Source organism: Cebus imitator, unplaced genomic scaffold (assembly GCF_001604975.1).
Source record: "Cebus imitator isolate Cc_AM_T3 unplaced genomic scaffold, Cebus_imitator-1.0 Scaffold107, whole genome shotgun sequence".
Classification (NCBI taxonomy): Eukaryota; Metazoa; Chordata; class Mammalia; order Primates; family Cebidae; genus Cebus; species Cebus imitator.
This window is the reverse complement of record NW_016107422.1, coordinates 3,002,965-3,017,267: the sequence shown is the minus strand read 5'-3', so window position 1 is coordinate 3,017,267 and position 14,303 is coordinate 3,002,965. Positions and strand designations below refer to the sequence as shown.

The window sequence follows — 14,303 nt, the reverse complement described above, 5'->3', positions numbered from 1 at the left end:
CTGAGTGTTGCATCAGCAGCAGCTGCTAAATCCCTTCCTCCCTCCTTACAAAGGAAGCAACTTCAAAACACTCTTCTTACGTGCCTGACTTCAGAACACCAAGAGGCTTGCATGCTGCATTTGCCCAGGACCCAGCCCGCACTGGCTGCTCTGAAGCTCAGCTCCTTCCTCCTACAGGGCTGCGAACTGCCTGCTGCCCTCCAGTGTGGGCATGAGTGCCCATGACCCAGTTCCCAAACACATGAACCAACGTCTGGGCTTCAGTGTGACTTAGACCAAGGGCTCAAGATGGCCTGGGGTGCATCAGCGTTGGGCGCTGAATTCCAGTGCGTCGTCGAAAAAGTTGAGCATGGGCTCCGCTCGCTGCCGGAGAGAGGCGGCCGGCTCTTGCACGGTCTCCAGGCCAGGAGGACTCAGGCCAATCTGAGAACTCTCATTTATTTGAAGCTGCTGCTGCTTTGGGGCACAGAATGACACATATAAATATTGCAACACCAAGAGGTGTGTAGCCACCTGTACTTCTCCCAGCAAACATCGGACTTCTGTGCCAGGAAGCAATGTGGCAGGTATTCCGTAGTTTCAAGCAAATTGGTCTCAGACGTAGATGAACAGATTTTCACAAGGAAAGGATGGAAGTGTGTCATGTGCTGGGCCTGAGCCTGCCGGGGGCTGCGAGTTCATTGTTGCCGGCTAAGGATGGCAGCCACCTCCCTTCCTCCCCGCTCCCTTCTCCTCTTCCCCTTTCTCTTCCAGGAAGGCTCCCCAGAAACTCCACTCCCTGAGCAGGTCCTCCGGCCTGGCATGGACTTCCGTCACGCAGGTTCTGACCCCCAGGCTGCAGTGGAGCCACCGTGGCCTTCAGGTTTCAGTGCTCAGAAAGACAGTGCCACGTGTGCGCCCTACCTCTGCAGAAGCCCTGCAAGTGGAGAACCTTTGGCCCATGGCAGTGGGGGATGGCGGATGGGGCAGTCATGCTCCGTTCAGGGTCAGAGTCCAGCTCCTCCGCCTTACAGGCAGCGTCTTCTGTGAGCTGTGTAACCTCTCCATGCCTTGAACGAATAGGGGCCCTCAAAGAGAGAGTCCACATGAAATCCCTGGGCCCCGGGAATGTGATCTTATTTGGAAAAGGCTCTTTGCAGATACGATTAAGTTAAGGAGCTCAGGATGAGATCATGCTGGATTATCCCAGGGGAGTCCTAAACCCAATGACAAAAGCCTTGCTAATAGACAGAAAAGGGCCAGGTACAGTGGCTCACGAGTGTGATCCTAATACTGTGGGATGCCAAGGCAGGAGGATGGCTTAAAGCCAGGAGATGACACCAGCCTGGGCAACTTAGCAAGACCTTGTCTGTTTAAAAAAAAAAAAAAAAATTAAAGATTAGCCAGGCAGGTGGCACACACATGTAGTCGCAGCCACTCAGGAGGCTGAAGGTGGAGGAGAGTCACTTGAGCCCAGGAGGTCAAGGCTGCAGTGAGATATGATCACACCACTGACCCCAGCCTGTGTGACAGAGCAAGACCCTATCTCCAAAAAAAGAGAGAAAAGATGACACAGACACAGTGGAGAAAGCCATGCAGAAACAGAGGCCGAGATGGGAGCGACGCAGCCGCCAGCTGGAGTCAGCAGCAACTGGAGGGAAAGGAGGTGTCTCCCTGGTGCCTTCGGAGGAGTCTGGCCCCGCCAACACCTTGATTGCAAACTTCTGGCCTCCAGAGCTGAAGGAGAAGACGTTGCTGCTGCGTTAACCCCCCAGGGGGGCGGAATTTGTCCCAGCAGCAGCCCCAGGAGCTCCTGCAGCCACCTCACCTGTGGAACAGGGACAGCAGCGGCCACCCTCAGGAGGCTGTGCCCAGGTCGCTGAAGGCGGCTCCTTGGCTTCCTGGCACATGCTGAGCGCTCAGGTGGTGGTGGCGGCTTCAGGTCACATTTCACATCAGGCAAGCCCAGGCTCCAGTCTCTGCTTTCTAGCTGTGGGTCCCTCAGGGATGTATTTGCTCCCAAAAGCCACAGCTGCCTGACCTAGGAAAGGCGGGCAGGTGTCCATTCTGCAGGGTCTTCTTTGGCTTTTAATGGAAAGTTCTTTCTCTTGCCCTTGCAATGTGCCTGTCATTTCGCATGACAGAGGTAACGCCCTGGCCGCTGACTTCAGCAGCCTAGCCTTCCCTGAAGGGTGGGGAATTTGGGTGGAAAGCTGTTGATACTGGAGGTTTGTAGGATTGTGGTATACACCCAGCATGGGTTTGTAACATCACAACTGGGTCTTTGACAAACCTGTAACTGCGGTTACAGCTCAAGGTGGTGACCCTGCAAGACTGTGCCCTATGCCATGGACACTCAAGGGGCTCTGACAACAAATGCCAGGGGCATTTATGAGCCACATTTTTAAAAAGCAGCAGCAAATAAGCACTCCCAAAGCCCATGTCCCCCACTGGCTGGGCCTGCCTCTGATGTCCATGACAGCATCACAGCTAAGCTCGGTCACTGGGGCCATGTCTTTGCTTAGAAACAGCAAGGCACGTTTTTAACACTAATGACATCAAAATGAATCTTAAAGCCACTGTAAGTAAGGCAGTGTCAGGCCGATGCAACAGCAGACATAAGTAGATCAGTGGAGCCAGATGGCCCATCCAGAAACAGCCGTGGGTATACGGACTCTCAGGATATCATCATATGGCCTTTCGGTTTGGTGGGGAAAGAAGTCGTTTAATACATGGTGTCAGGACAACCAGCCAAGCTGTTTGGAAAATAGCACAGTTCCAGAAACCTTAGGGTTCTAAACATTGGTTAAATTGTGTTTTAGTTGCTATTGTTTCAGATGAAAAGATGAGAAACATGCATCTGTTTCTGCATTTGCAGGAAGCGTCTGAGGATACGGCAAGAACTCAGAAGCCGTAAAGGAAAAGATTGACTTGTCTAACCTCATGAGCCTATTGGAAACAGAAGACAAACGGTACACTAGGAGAAAGCGTTGGCAACATGTAAGACAGAAAGATTGTGTCCATAATATATAAAAAGCTTCCGCAAATCAATAAGGAAAACGCAAACTACCCAGAGTACAGATGAGCAAGGAATATAGACGGGCGCTTGTTTGTAGGTTAAAAGGAAACGTAAGCAGCAGTTGGAAGCCTCTAGAAAGAACAGTAGAAGGACCCACTGAGCTTGACAGTGATCACCTGGAGTGACCTCCAAGAGACCGCCCCCCTCACAGGGGATTGTCGCATAACAAATTAAAGCGGGATATAGCATTTTGTTGTGATCTGGGTGAAAAATGCAAATGATGTGTAATTCTTTGTCCACGGGGTAGAGAAGGGACAGGCGTCCGCTGTTGGTAGTCGTGTTGGTGTGTTTTGGAGGCAAGTGAGGCAGTGTTTTTATTAAAATGGTAAATGCCTATGCTGTTTGACCAAACAATCCCACTTTTAGTAATCCATTCTACAGAGCTATTTCCATGAGCATGTAAGGCTGTAGCTACAGGGATACACATGGCGCCATCGCTAGTGACAGCAACAGATGGGGAACAGCATAAATGTCCATGGGTGTGGGGTTGGCTGTTTATATCCCAGTAAATACGTCTGTGCGACACAGACCATTCTGCTCTTAAACATGGTAGAGGAGACCTGTGTTCACTGACACAGGAAGGTAGTCATGACTCATGGCTGAGTGAGAAAGGCATATATGAAAACATCAGGTAAGAACAGTGTCGTTTTTTATAAAACAAAGTATTTTAATTGTTTGTACAGATATAAAATTGTAGAAGAGAGATCATCAAATTCTTTGCAGGAACACATCTTGATGGAAAGAGTTGAGGAGAATTGCTTTGGTGTGCGGGCCTGTGTGTGTGTGTGAGTTGGGGAGAATTGCTTTGATTGTGTGTCTGTGTGAGTGTGTCTGTGTGAGTGTGGTGTTGCTTTTCAGTATTATTCAACTCATAAAAATGTCTATTTATTTTATAATGAAGAAATAGTTATCACTTTGAAAATATAATCCATGATTCTGTTTTAAAACCATATATATATATATATGTCCGTGTTGTAACATTTTTTAAAAAGACCGTCTGCAGAGCAAGATGCTACAGTGATAATCTCAGCACGAGGAAATCACAGTTTTTTTGTGTGTGTTTAACTCTATATTCTCCATTTTTGCAGTGGAAATGCATTATGTTTGTAATCATGAAAGAATGCATTTACTGGGTGAAGAGGAAGGTCCCTGACTGAGAAGACAGTGTGGGCCCACGCATCTGACCACGTGATTGGTGTCACGTGCTTGACCAGCCGTTTCTCAGCTTTCCCCCTCCAATTGCAGGGCTGCTGAGCACAAGCCCCAGGTGAGGTCATGCTGAAAGCCACAGGCAGCCTCTCATCAGATGGCACATTGACATAAATGCAGTATCACTTCAGGGCTATGAGGCTTCAGAGGAGGGGAAGGGGTGAACTGGAAAATCAAGAGGGGCTTCCTGGAGGAGGCAGGAATCAACTGCATCAGCTACAGCTGGGCAGAACATAGAGAGCATCTTTAGTAAAACATGCACCTGGACTCTAGGGAAGAGCAGAGGAGGGCCCGGGCAGTGTGGCCCCTGCAAGATGAGGCCAGGAGACTGGAGGGCCAGGCTGGGAGAGGGCAGATCCCTTTGCCGTGAGCACAGGGGTTGTGCGGCCAGTTCTTAGTGATGTTTCGGACGGTAACCAGTCACGGGACAGCAGGACGTGGTGGTCTTCTGACCTCTGCCACAGGCAACACAGTGGGGCCAGCCCCTGGCCACATGTGATGGAGTCTTCACAAGTGCCCAGCACCTACTGCCCTGGGCCAGGCTGACTTTCACGTCAGCTCCTTGGACCAGGAAGCATCTGAGAGGCCCTGCAGACCCGGCTGAGGAGGCAGGCCGTAAGCAGGCCCAGGTCCCAAGTGTGGGCTCGCTCCACGTGGAGCGGTCTCCAAGGCCAGGCCTGCAGTGCCTGTTTCCTGCACCCTGAGGACCTGGAGAACAGAGGACGGATGGACACAGCAGCCAGGCGGAGCAGGCCTGAGCCCGGCTCGAGGGAAGCTTGGCTTCTCGTCTGGCATCCCCGTGTTTTACATAATTAGGTAAGTCACTTAATGTCGCTGTGTCTTGTTAGAGAAGCTACTAATCCTTAGAGCTAACAGAACTAACTAATTAGTGTAGAACACTTGGAAAATATAAGAAATTCAGATGTGGAGTGTAATTTCCCGGTCCTCCCGGCATTGCCACTCACCCAGTGTCCCTGGCAGAGCCTCGGGCCTGGCTGCATCCAGGAGGGATGGGTCTTGGAGGTGGCGCCATAAGAGAGACACGTGTCCTGAAGCCCCAGGGCTGCTGGCCACACGCCCTGCCCTGCTTTGCTGGCTGAAGGCCACGTGGGGACAACAAGAAGGGAACTAGCCAGGGGCCTTGCAAACCCAGGACCTTGAGGCAGGGGCAGCCAGGTCCCAGGGAGGGAGGCTATGGGCTCAGAGCCTGTCGGAGCCACAGGGAGGTGCTGAGGTGGCCTGAGGGCTGGAGCTTACCCCTGGGAGTATCCGGGCTTCCATCAACTAGTGGTGGCTAAGGTCAGCGGAGCCGAGTGTGGCCAGTCCCGGGGTTGGCTCTGGGCACTGCCCGTGACTGCCCATGCCTCAGCAAACCTGCTTTGCCCTCCACTTTCTCTTCTCTGAAATGGAGCTAATGACATCACCTCACAGCTCCTCCCAAAAGTAAAGACAGGATTTTGGGGCACCTGGCACCGAGCCTGGCGGATGGCACTCACTGCTGTCTTCCTCCATGAAGGAGAATCACAGGACTTCCTCCACAGCTGGTGAGCCGCTCAGGAAGGACATCCAAATACGAGACTTGGCCTCGCTCCTCCGAGCTCCGGCGGTGCCTGCAGCTACCTGTAGGGTGTGCTTTTCCTCTAGTATTATCAGAAGTAAGATAGACAATCAAGAGTTCACTTCCCAAGGATGTATGGAGCTGTCGGCAAATCATTAATCTCTCTTTAAACCATGGTGACAATATTTACATTTAAGATCAAGATGATGATTATCTGAAGAACTCCCCTGGAAGCTCTCCTCGCAACTGGAAAAGCGCGGCAGCCGGTTAGCAGAGCCACATCCCGGGCCAGAATAACTGCCTGATGGTCGGCGGGGCCGGGAGTCTGCAGGGCGTCGGCGTAGGGAGGTGAGCTTTCCGGCAGAGGCTGGGGGCTGCGGTTGGCAGAGCAGATCGAGCCGCTCAGGGCCCAGCGTTTGGGCCCAACCTTGCAGGAATGTGGTTCCGACTAGCTGTAGAAAGGCATTTCTGAAAAGAACTGTTTTAATTTATTTAAAAAAGAATTTGTGGGCCAGGCACAGTGGCTCATGCCTGTGATCCCATCACTTTGGGAGGCTGAGGCAGGTGGATCAACTGAGGTCAGGACTTTGAGACCAGCCTGGCCAACGTGTTGAAACCCCATTACTACTAAAAATCCAAAGCATTAGCCAGGCATGGTGATGTGCGCCTCTGTTCTCAGCTCCTCAGGGGGCTGAGGTAGCAGAATCGTTTAAACCCAGGAGGTGGAGGTTGCCGTGAGCTGAGGTTGCACTACTGCTCTCCAGCTTGGCTTCTGTTTCAAAGAAGGAAAAAAGAAAACAGAATTTGTACTCAAATGGTACAGAAAACAAGTGAGTCACAACAGAAGTGAAAAGCCAGGTAGTAGGGTGCTGGGCACGGCCTGGCCAGGACTTAGTTCCAAGAGGGAAGCTCTGTGCCGTCCAGAACCAGGGAGGCGTCCTCTGGAGCGGCTCATTCAGTCTTTGCCATCCAGCACCAGGGAGGGTCCCCTAGCAGCCGTTCATTTCAGTCTTTCACGCTCTTCCTGCTGCCACCACGCCTGAAGGATCAGCCCAGGACTCCCAGGGGGAGGATCAGTCCTTTCTGAGACTGAACACCTTGGCGCAGTCTCATCAGGCCACCCTCTACATGTTGGTCACTACACCTGGGCACTGGCATCTTTAGCAGGTGTTTTAGGAAACAGGTAACATCACCAACAAAACCCAACATGTCTACTCTTTATCAGGCACCTCCACATGCACCGATACCCCCAACGCTCACAGCATTCTGCCAGATACCACGTCTCCCCCACCTAGGACAGGTAAGTGCTTTGCCCCGAATCACCTCACTTTTCACCCAGAAGTCTAGACTAGAGCCTGAGGCCATCACCCCAACATTGTGCTGATCCCACTAGGGAAAGACGCCCCTTCCTTATTCTAGAGTCAAGCCAAGATCCCCTACAGACACCCGTGCACGCTTAGAGCTCACGCTGGTTAAATGTTCCAAGAAGCTAAAGGGTAATGCCTGTCAAATGCGGGAAAGGAGAGGTGGTCTGCGAGTGTGAGGGTGTTGGATGGTCACTTGGTATCATCCTGTGGAGCTGAAGATGCACCTGCCGTCTGAGCAGCCATTCCTCTCCCGAGCACGTTCCCCTGGAGAAGCTCTGCACGTGTGCACAGGTGCCAGGCTGCAGGTGTGCCATCCACAGCACAGCTGTTGATGAAAAGCTGTAATCAACCCAAACATCTCTATGGAGAAAAACGAATAACTGCAGAGAGGCATGTTCACATGATGGACTACTATGCAGCTGTGAAAATGAACAATTAGAGCCGTAAGCTGTAGCATGAAGGAAGCTGAGACGTGTGATGGGCTGTAGGAGATTCCTTGTGGTGGAAGACTCGTTTATAAATCTCATAGAGAAGCCTTAAAGAAAATGTATCCGTTTAAACAAATGCACACACACAATTATACATATACACATATATACGGTAAGCCCTTTAAAAAGGCCAGGAAATGATATAAAAGCAGAAACTGTTCCCTCTGGGCAGAGGTGAGGGTCAGACCGTCAGAGAAGCAGGAGGTTGATCTGGTTTTGAATTGGGTTATGTGTGCCCTGGAGTCAAATCATTTTACAGAATATATTTTAGGTATAGTTTACACATACTTGCTTTTTTGTGTCAGATATTGCACAAGTTTTTAAAACTGTGAGCAGGTCCTGTGGCCACCGTCCAGGACGGCAGTGTGCCGGTTTCAGGTGATGCTCGGCACAGAGGGTAACTCAGCAGCGGTGCATGCTGACCTCTCCAGCCAACTCTAGGCAACAGGTTGTTCCTCCCGTCTCAGCAGCTGAGCAGAGCTGCAGCTGGCGAAGGATCCAGACTCTGCCAACATTGTGGACATCCCCTCATAGGCCCTGGGATGCCCTGTGCAGAGGTAGAGGGTGACCAGGAGCAGTGGGCAGAGCTCAGGCTCGCCTGTCCCAAGAGGAGCCTCAGGTCCTCGTCGGCAAAGAGTGGATCCAGTAGCTCATGAAGCTCTGCAGCTGCCCCAGGTGCACCCTGTCACTCGGCGAGCCTGCTGCTCTGGTGCAAGCACTGCTTCTGGAATCCACTTCCCTGTGTGCAGGACCAGATGTGTCAGCAGGTGGCAAGAACAAGTCCAGCCCCACCTCACAGGGGCCTTAGCTGTGGGATCCCTATCTGCAGGGCCTGGGTTTTGGGGAACAAGGCTTTGCCCCAAGAGGATTCAGATCTGCAGCAGAGCAGGAGGGGGTGCAGTGTATCAGAGAGACCCCAACACAGGCTTCGTGCATGGACCTGGTGCAGAGGGCAAAGCTTATGAAGCATCACTTACCCAATGCCCCAAAGAGACCTTCAGGCCCTGGAGGAAATTCTCAGGAGAGCCTGTGGAAGAAGAGGTTCAGTGGAGGGTCACTGCTGCCTGGGAAGGAGCCTCCAGCCCTTCCAAAGGCCACACTTTCTGGCAAACTTCACTTTAAAAGACCAGCCGGTGTGTGATAATTTCTGAGACTGGCGTTTGCTAGAGACTTTCTCAGAAATGAGTTAAGGCTGGATGCAGTGGCTCACGCTTGTAATCCCAGCACTTTGGGAGGCCGAAGTGGGTGGAACACCTGAGGTCAGGAATTCCAGACCAGCCTGGCCAGCATGATGAAACCCTGCCTCTACAAAAAATACAGAAATCAGCCGGGCGTGGTGGCGGGTGCCTGTAATCCCAGCTACTCAGGAGGCTGAGGCAGGAGAATTGCTGGAATCCAGGAGGTGGAGGTTCCAGTGAGCCAAAATCGTGCCATTGCACTCCAGCCTGATCTACAGAGCAAGACTCCATCTCAAAAAAAAAAAGAGAATAAGTGAACTGGTACCTTCAAGAACAGCTGACAGAATTTGTTGTCAATGATAAAAACGTGTGTTCTTGAACAAAAATCAGGACTTTTGAAAAACTGTACTGCCATTATGTGGAGTTTTACAACTTCCTAATACAGTCATCCCTCAGTATTCACAGGGGATTGATCCCAGAATCCCTGGAAGGTACCAGAATCCACAGTTGCTAAGTCCCATGTTGCTAAGGCCCGCAGTTCAACCCTATGGAACCCACAGACAGGAAGCTGGCCCTTCCTGTTGGAAGTGTGGGCTCCACCGCCCTCCAATAATGCCTTTTTGATCCCAGGTTGGTTAAGTCCTCGGATGCAGACCCTGTGGGTGTGGAGGGCTGGTTGTCCTTGAAGACTTTTCTACTGGGATAGGTGGTGATACCAGCAAATGCAGTTTTTAAAAATATGTGTCATGCAATGAAATGTGTCAACATTTGGAAGACCTACATGACAGTGAACCCATTTTTCCAAATGACCAGCACATAATGTGACCAAATCACATGCAAGTAAAGACACTTTTGCAGTGCAGGATGCAGCCAAGGGGCTCCAGGACACACAGGTGCGCCGATGCGCCTTCAGACTCCACGCTGAAGCTAGACTGCAAGAAACTCCCACTGGTTAAGGCTGGGTGTAGAATCAAAGAGGAATAGACACCATTTCCCAGAAAGGTACTAAAATACCCCTTTTCCAACTACATGTCCACACATGTGAGGCCAAATGGTTCTCTTCTGCATCAACCAAAAGGACACGTTGCAGCCATTTGTATGAAGATGGGAACTTGGCCATCCCATATTAAGGCAGGTAGTAAGACTTGCATGCATAGAAAACCATGCCACTCTTCCTACTGATTTATTTTGCTGTGGAAAATACAGTTTTTAAAATTATATGTGCTGCTTGTTAATGGTGCTTTGTTATTTTTAACAAACTAAGTTTTTATTTATCAGTTTTGTTTTCTAGTATGCTATCAACAGATGGAAACTACATATCTGTTATGGACCGCCTCAATGTTTGTGAGTATAAAGATGAGAGCACGTGTTCTAAAAAGGGCAGTGGGGGACATTCATGCTTAAGAATTTCATACCAAAATTACCTCCAAACAAAATGATGCTTCACAAAAGAAATCAGCAGCAGGGTAAACAAACAAGCCACAGAATGTGAGAACACATTTCCAAATTATGCATCCAACAAACGACTAGTATCCAGAATCTACAAGCAACTCCAACAAATCACCAAGAGAAAAACAATCTGATTTAAAAGTGGGCAAAGGACATGAATAGACATTTCTCAAAAGAAGATATACAAATGGCCAAAAAAACATGAAAAAATGCTCAACTTCACTAATCATCAGAGAAGTGCACATTAAAACCACAGCAAGATACCACCTGGCCCCTGCAAGAATGGTCATTATTTAAAAGTTAAAAAAAAAATTAAAAAGATGTTGACATGGAGAGAAAGGACTACTTATGCACTGCCTGTGGGAAGGTAGATTAGTACAGCCGCTATGGAAAACAGTGTGGAGATTCCCTGAAGAACTAAAAGTGGATCTACCGTTTGATGCAGCAGTCCCACTACTGGGTATCTACCCAAAGGAAAAGAAGTCATATGAAAGAGACACATGCACACGTATGATTATAGCAGCGCAGTTCACAATTGCAAAGATGTGGAACCGACCTGAGTGCCCATTGACCAATAAGTGGATAAAGAAAACGTGGCACATCTACACCATGGAATACTACTGAGCCGTTAACAGGAATGATGTAATGTCATTTGCAGCAACTCGGATGGAGCTGGAAGCCATTATTCTAAGCAAAGTGACACAGGAGTGGAAAACTAAAAACCGTACATTCTTACTTATAAGTGGGAGCTAAGCTCTGAATACGCAAAGGCATACAGAGTGATATAATGGACTTCAGACACTCAGAAGGGGGAGGGGAGATGGGGGCTGGGGTTAAAAAAATGACACATTAGGTGCAATGTGTAGCACTCAAGTGATGGGTGCACTAAGAACTCAGAATTCACCACTCTGTCATTCATCCATGAAACCAAAACCCTTTTGTACCCCAAAAGCTATTGAAATTCAAAAAAAAAATTTTTTTTAATTAAACGATGCTACACGTTTACTCATGGGAGCTTCTTTCTGAGCCACAGTGAAATGCCACAAGCATGCCCTCTCCCAAGTGAACCTTCTGTGAACGTGGCATTTGTAGGCAGCATCCCAGAGTAGGGGTGGTGCTCAATTTATTAGTAAGCTTTATTTGGTAAGTCAGAGATGGATCATTTCCAAACCAGCTTATCCTTTTCCATAAAAATTAAAACGCCACCACCGAAAAGGAAGGAGATTTTTTTGAAGAAAGAACTTGGGCTGCAGGCTGGGGGAGCTGTCAGCATCGTTCATCCTGATGTTCCCTGGGCTGGGGGGAGGAACTGGCAGCTGTTCACCAGCGATTCCATCTTTTTCGTTGTGTGTTTCATAAGTGGTTTTTAACCAGACGCCCTTAAAATGTATTATTGTTAGAAAATAAACCAAGAAACAAGGGATAGTAATTTAGTACTAGGAAGTTAATTCTGGAGACCTCCGACCTTTCAGCAGTCATGTGGCTATTGATTTTCAATACCGTGAGGTGGCAGCCACCCTAGGCGTGGGGTTCAGTGGATTCCAAACACTTTCTCCCTTATCAGTTGAGTCCCTGAGTACTTGAGCATTAAGACAACAAATGTCCGGAGTTAACGGCGTGTCACATGGCAGCTGGGTGGACGTGCCAATTTTCTAATGAAGTTGGGTTGTTGGCAAACACACCAGTCAACATATATTGAAGAAGGTCTTCTTTTGTGTATTTCCAGCACTCTTGAGTGCTTCGAAAGATACCAGTTACATCATTGTGTGAGGGCCGGGCACCAAGGGAGAAACATCCATCCCCTGCCAAGACAAACACAAGCAAAAACAGAGTTAAAACCAAAATGGGGCTGGGTTTTCTAGGAGGTGTTGGAGGTATTTTTTCCAGTTGTGCTTAATGGAGGAGTATTCGGAAGGAAAGCAGCCCTGAGTCCTTGTGTCTCTGCAAGAAGAGGCACCGGGGTTATTCCTCACCCCCTACTTAGCCTGCACTCTGTGTGGGAGAATTAGTATTATTTTTCTTCACATTGAAGAAAAACAGTCAATGCATTTGGGTCCAAACCCCTGTGTAGTGGAGGGATCCCACAGGCTCTCAGATCTGACCACATCCATACCTTTGCAAACTCTGCGAGATCCTCACCGACCCTACCCTCTCCCTCCACTCCCCACCAATAATAAATTATGGTTGCCATCTTGTATTGATTATTGAAAATGTTATGTCCATGGGAAGAAAATGCCATTGCTTTAAATATCAACATTACAAGAGATTTAAAAGTTTTTTTTTTTTTTTTTTTTTTTTTTTTACAGAAATGTGTGTGATAAAAATGTTTAAGCAATTGAAAGGAGCGTGGGTGTGGTGGGCAGAATTATTAAATACCAACAGCAACAACAAATCCTCGGGTCGGCCTGGCCAGACCAGCGTTTCTCGGCTCAGGTAAGTCGTTTAAAGTCAGACACGTCTCATACTGGACTTTTTACAGGAATGGCGAAATTTATAATGAAATTCAACAAGGAAACTGGAAAAACAGCCAAATTGGTGCAGCAAAGTGGTTAATAGGATCATTAGCCTACTCGCTGTATTTTTTTGGACACTGTGTGCCTGTACCGCAGCACTAGAGAGCAGATTGCAAGAACAGGCTGACAGTTAGGAGCTAGCTCAGCAGTGCTGGGTACAAACTGCCATCTTCCTGTGGATTTACAGCTGCCACTTCTGCTACTTCAATTAGTTCTATGGCACACAGATGTTGCTTAAATGTTGCTGCTAATGATACTGCAATAAGCGTAAGATTCATGCCATATTTTGAGGCACGTAAATTTCTCAAGTGGCACAATTAAAGTGGAAATATTAGGTGGTGAGAACTTGGCAGTCTCTCCAACTTGGAAGGCGCACCCGCTATGCAATAATGGGTCAAAAATTCATTCAAGTTTTACTGCTGTTCCGAGTTTTAAAAGACTTTTCACAGTTGAATGCAAAGTAGTAAAAAACAGGGTATTAGGAAATGAGAATGCAGTTCTGTTATTCAGACATGACTTTTAATTTCAAATTGAAATCACATGCTCACTTTTCTGGATGTGACCGAAGGGAAAAGGTACAGGCTGAAGAGATTTTGTCTTTAAGGGTAAAAGTCCTGAGTGGAAATGAATTTATGGCCAGGCCAGCCTCAAAATCAGTGCTGCCTAAGACTGAGGAAGTGTGGCGATCACCTCCCATGCAGAGAAGCAGCCCTGTTCGTGCCAGAGGCCAAGTTCATGAGCAGCTCTCTCTCCATCCACCCCCAGACAAGGTCCCAAACCAGGCATGGGGAAGTGTGTTGGAACAGGCACACAGGTGCACACACTGTGTGTCCCTCCGAAACAACACATGCACACTCACACACACACGCCTGGCTCTGCCTCTTGCACACACATGCACACACACTTGGTCTCAGCCTGTTACACATTCACACACACACACGCTCCATCTCTCCCTCCGACACATGCACGCACACACACGTATGCACAGCCTCTGCCTCTTACACAGGTACAGAAAAAGACAAGTGCGCTTCCAGGAGCCTCGCTTCTGCCTGCGCGGAGTCTCCATTAGAATTTCTCTCCCTCATTTGTCATCCCAGGCACAGTCCCCTGCCTGTCGCCAAATTTTCTTTTCCATGAAAAATCTATCCTTCGGAGAAGAGCTTCTCCCTGACTGGTTGTCAAATCCGCTTTTGATTTCCTCACACACCGACTTGAAAGGCAGGCGGTCCGGGGCCAAGCGGCGCCCAGTAGGCCTTTCTGCTTCTCCAGTCTGACGGTGTGGGTTGGTCCCCCACCCCCACCCCATTTTAACTTATTGATTTGAACTGTCAAGTAAATGACTCCATTGCACTTAATCAGAATCATAGACTTCTGCCATCCCAATTAGAATTCGAGGCCATGCACCGGAGCTGCACATGTGCGGCTCTTCGGGAGGGCTGGGCACAGCCCTTGCACCTAGGGCTGGCTCTCTGGTGCAATGCTC

General features: G+C 49.0%; 1 long non-coding RNA gene across 1 annotated transcript; it reads left to right on the top strand.

Moving 5' to 3' along the window:
- Window positions 1–3,545: 3,545 nt before the first annotated feature.
- LOC108310745 lies at window positions 3,546–13,624 on the top strand. Its single transcript, XR_001827897.2, has 3 exons — window positions 3,546–5,083; window positions 10,137–10,202; window positions 12,614–13,624. It is a non-coding gene; the product is annotated as an uncharacterized LOC108310745 (long non-coding RNA).
- Window positions 13,625–14,303: the final 679 nt, after the last annotated feature.